The sequence below is a fragment of the Ovis canadensis genome, chromosome X (genome assembly GCF_042477335.2).
Source record: "Ovis canadensis isolate MfBH-ARS-UI-01 breed Bighorn chromosome X, ARS-UI_OviCan_v2, whole genome shotgun sequence".
NCBI lineage: Eukaryota > Metazoa > Chordata > Mammalia > Artiodactyla > Bovidae > Ovis > Ovis canadensis.
In genome coordinates, this window is record NC_091727.1 from 118,772,502 (window position 1) to 118,777,704 (window position 5,203).

Consider the following 5,203-nt stretch of genomic DNA (forward strand, 5'->3'; position numbering starts at 1 on the left):
ATAATATTGATATGCCATTGTTAATTCAAACTCAGAAAATGTAAAGCATTCTCAAACAGAACTTTTTCTTGAAAGGCTTATGGCCTGAATGGAGTTAGATACCTGAAAATAAAATTTAGTCCTTGAAGATTATTTTGTTTCATGTTAGAAATATAATTACACCAAACAATTCAAAAATATTAGAATTATATGATTACACCTATACTACTTGACCTTGAATTATTTTTATAGCATTCATTAGTTCAAAAAGTATATAATTTTCTTCATAGACTAATCAACATACTTTTTAATATTCATATTCTTTATCTATTCCCCTGTTTAATTATTTGATGTTCATAATCATTGTACATAAACTTAGCAGCTCATTTATATAACTATCATTTATAGTGCAGTATTTTGTTCTTACAATAGTAAGGGAATTGTCAGTGCACATATCATCTAGAATGCCTACCTATATTTGAAACAATGTTTTGATACTCATAATACTTCCAAATACTGAGCCTTGGTCATGTGCAAGTACAGAAAAACAAAAATGGTGTTGATGTGAGCATTGTCTATTCAGCCTTCCAAGGATCTAGATCAAAACCAAAACCAAATAACAGATTTTCCCCAAATACAGACTCCAAAACCAGACTTCCAGCATCTCTGCTAGAGAGTAGGTTCCCCGGTGTTGTGAGGATGCTTTCTAATTTACATCTACATTAAAGAGAATTCTTTAAATGTATCCAATATTTAATAATTAAAAATTACAATGATCTGAAAGCATTTTGAAAAAAAGAGTATTATATAAGGATAATTCAAGTTGTAATCCTTGCCTCCTTTTCCCTTTTCTTTTTCATATGTCTCAGCCAGTTTGTTTTTCAAGAGCCCCATCCACTATGACCTCTCGAATTCAGCACTTGAGTGCCCCTATGACTGGATGTCTAGCCCTGGCAGCAGGTGCCCCATGTAGCAGCATTCACACTCAGGCTATGCTCTGGCAAAGGCTTGCCCAGTGTTTCTTTGGGTACCATATACACCCCTGGCAGACATTCAGGTAGGCATGTGGATGTTAACAGACCCTCCCTCGGTACAAATTTTTCCTGAGAAGATTTAATGAACTAAGCGTGTTACCATTTAATAGTTTAAGCACCATTTACATTTACTGTGAACTCCCTGGAGGTAAAAGAATATTTATGCAGGAATTAGTTGATTGCCTTTAGGAAAAGTATTAATGTATACCTGCTCATGTTTATGGACCCAGAGACAGTAAAAGTCAATTCTGTGAGGCAACCAAGGACATACCACATAATGATCCCCTCCCTCCTTTGTTTTTGTTTTGTAATTAGGGGATTATGATAAGAGAAGCTCTCTTTTAGTGGGAGATCAATTATTTTCCAACTGATAAGTAGAAAGGGGACTTCGTTGTGGTCCAAAAATTTAGCTATAACCATTCAATAATAGGAAGGGGCTACCATGCATATTTTCTTGGTATTATTAGAGGTGGTAGAAATAGAAATGTTATTAATAGGTATTATTAGAACAATGGGGGAAAGGCAATTTGTTGGATTACAAAGATGGTAGCATTTAGTGGCATAAAAACATGGGTGTTGAACTCGAGTGACACTGCTGTTCAGTCATGGTTTAGCCATGTAACCAACTGTGGGAACCAGGACAAGTTGCATCATGTCTCTGAGCCTCCATTTTTACTTCTATAACATGAGGGTGAGAGTAGGGCCTATTTGATAGTGTTGTTAAGAGGACCAAGTGAGCTAAGGCCCATAAAGTGCTTAGCACATTGCCTGGCACAAATGTGCTCAATAAACATTATAAATAGCATTTTATTATTATAGACACTAAGTTATTATCATTACCTGTAAGCTTTATTTATGGCTGCCTTATGATATTTATTACTGTCTTATATCAGAGTTATTTACATTAAGGCTAAACTACTGAACAAAACTTCCTGGGGGAAAATTGCTTGTCTGATTCATACACCAAACACTCTAGAGTCTAGCATGCTGAAGCAGCACTAAATCACAGTAGCTATCAAACATTTTTAATACATACAGACATGACTAAATTTAGAAAGTTTAACAAGACACACCTTACTATGTACAATGCACTCTGATATTTATTTTTCCATTCTATTTCATTCCACTAAAAGCTAGTCTCATCTTGACCCACTAAATTCACTGCTGGGTCTGTCCTATGGCTTGAAAATCTCTCGGCTAGACCACGAAGCAGGCCTGAACCTTCCCACCAAGGGTGGTGGTGTGGTTAGTGAGGAGTGAACAGAAAGGCTGGGCAAGGACCAAATGGCAGCTACTTTTAGGACACTAAATAGCAGAGATGAGGCAGATCAAGAGCATGAGGGATGGGGAGGAGAGGGCCTTGATTCAGAAATACTGAGTTCTGAAGGTAATAGCATCAAGTTCAGAGCTGGGTCATTCTAGCAGTCTTAATGAAAAACAAAGAAAGGGGGAAAATAGAAACAAGGATCAACTGCCTGGAAATGAGGCTGGCAGTCCAGAAGGCCAGGTGGGCGTTGGTATCTCTCCTATTCCAGGAACTCTCCTTTTTTCCAGATTTTTCTTTTCCTGTCAAAAATAACTTGGGTGTGTTTTTAAGTTTAAAGACTATGAAGTGTACACACATACACCACCTAACTTTAAAAAATCCTGTTTAATTGCCTTGTCTTGACTCTGGATTCAATAATTCTCCCCCTTCCTTCCTGCTTTTTCTATTAGCTTAAAGTCCATATTTTTTTCTGTCTTATTTTCCTTTAAACACGATTTTGGTCTAAGAACTTTTGCTTCCACAGCCTCATAACAGTTTCAAGGCCCAGGCCATTTTACAATGTTATCTGCAGTCTTATGGTTTCAATTTATTTTTTCTTCCATTTGATCCTCTGTACAGCAAGTGAGATTTAGTCATTCTTTCATTCATTGAGTCTAGCAATTTGTTGAACATTTATTACGTGCCAGACACATACTACCTGCTGCTCAGGTAGCTGTGATCAAAGACAAGTTCCTTACTGTTACAGAGCTCATAGTCAGGTAGGGGATGTAGACACTAATCCTATAATCACACAAAGAAATAAAAACAGCCACTGTGATATATGCAGTACAGGATAGGTATGTGACAATTTGAGAACATTCAGAAATGATCAGTCAAGGAAAAGTTCTTTGGGGAACTAAGGTTTGAGCTGAGAACTGCAGAATGGGGAGCGGTTAGGAAAAAGGATCGGGAGCATCCAGGCAGGTAGAATATGGCCTTGGGGTGAGAGGGAGCAAGTTGAGTGAAAGGAACTAAGAGAAGGCCAGTGGGGTAGCAGGAAGTTTCTAGAAAGGCATAGTGGGAAACGGTTCTGGTTTCATGCTGTGGAAATTCACACACTACTTTCTCTAGTCTGTGTTAGGGAGTGTGTGTGTGTTTTTTTTAAGAAGTTGAATATTTTATTATTAAATTGTTTATTCTCCTGCAAGGCTGTTGCTTCACTGTATAAAAATAGCACCAGCAAACACAGCAAAATTAAGATAGTACTATTCTTCACTGGACACTATACAACTAACAAACTTTTCTCCACTGGCAGTTATTTCTAGCGGGAAGATAATTTTGACCCAAATTCAAGGATAGCTGTAAGCAAGTTACAATGTCATATAAGGTTTAAGATAACCATGTTATCCTTGAATTACATAATTTTTGTAATTAGTTTTACCAGAGATAATTTCAGGAATTCTGAATATTATAACTGGAGCCTAGCCTAAAAATCACAGGATGCTGTGGAAAAGATGCACAGTGTTTATCTGAAGTCATTAGAAAGTTAAGGGGTATTTTCTTCAGGAAACATTGTTACAAGTAGCTTCTTTCCCTAAAAGTTGCTTTTTAAATATCTATCCACCACTAATTTAAGATAACTATGCTAGATTATGGAGAAGGCAATGGCAACCCACTCCAGTACTCTTGCCTGGAAAATCCCCTGGATGGAGGAGCCTGGTGGGCTGCAGTCCATGGGGTTGCTAAGAGTCTGGCAGGACTGAGCGACTTTACTTTCACTTTTCACTTTCATGCATTGGAGAAGGAAATGGCAACCCACTCCAGTGCTCTTGCCTGGAGAATGCCAGGAACAGAGGAGCCTAGTGGGCTGCTGTCTATGGGTTTGCACAGAGTCGGACACAACTGAAGTGACTTAGCAGCAGCAGCATGCTAGATTAAGTTGTTTCAAAGTAGTTTATTTAGGGGTTCCATTTTCACTCCTCAGTAGATTTTATGTATTTCTCATAACGCTTCTTCATTCATTAGTTCATCTAGTTCTGAAGGGTAACTGAATGTCATCTTGATCAGCCAACCATCTTCATAACAAGACTTGTTGACAGGTCCTAGATTTTCTGCTAGAGCTTTATTAATTTCAGTTACTTCTGATAGAGGAGAATAGAGTTCACTAGCAGCTTTCACACTTTCCAAAGCACTAAACTCCTCTTGTTTGTTCAACTTTGTAGTCAGGCAGACTACAGTAAACAACATCTCCCAAAGCTTCCTGTGCAAAATTGCTGATTCCCACTGTTCCAACACCATTTTCTGTGGTTACCCATTCGTGTTTTTCTGTGAATTTCCGCACCGACAGCAGAGCAGGGCCGGTGTGCAGTGCCCAGACGGCACCCGCCCGCAGTCCCCAGGGCGGCAGCGAGCAGGGCGCGCTGGGTGCCAAGATGGCGCACAGGCTGCCGACGGCGACCCGCACGCTCTGCACCGCGCACAGCGCCATGTTCCATGGATGCAGAGGGTCTCCGCGCAGCACCTAGAGCACCCCGGCCGGCGGGGGCTGTTAGGGAGTTTTGAAGTTATCTTAAGGGCGATGGCAATCCATTAGACTGTCCTTTGGGTCCTTGTGTGTGGTGGTGGTGGGGAGGATGTGAACATATTTATTTCAGAAAATGCCACTTTGGCTACAGCATGGAGAATGAATTGGTGTCTGGCTAAGTGTGACTATAGATAAAATTTAAAAGCTATCACTTACTTTGTATTAAGCACTATTATAAAGGGTTTTTCTACACTTTGTCATTGAATCTTCACAACCCTATATGAATGGAGTAGCTACAGTTATTATCCCCACTTAACCTGTGACAAAAACTGAAGCTCAGACAAGTGAAGAGACTTACCCAAGATGGCATAGCTGGGATGTGGCAGAGCTGGGATTCTATCCCATAAGGCTATTAAGCTC

General features: G+C 39.5%; 1 pseudogene; it reads right to left on the reverse strand.

Moving 5' to 3' along the window:
* Window positions 1-4,232: 4,232 nt before the first annotated feature.
* Window positions 4,233-4,747, reverse strand: LOC138930043 (glycine cleavage system H protein, mitochondrial pseudogene; annotated as a pseudogene).
* Window positions 4,748-5,203: the final 456 nt, after the last annotated feature.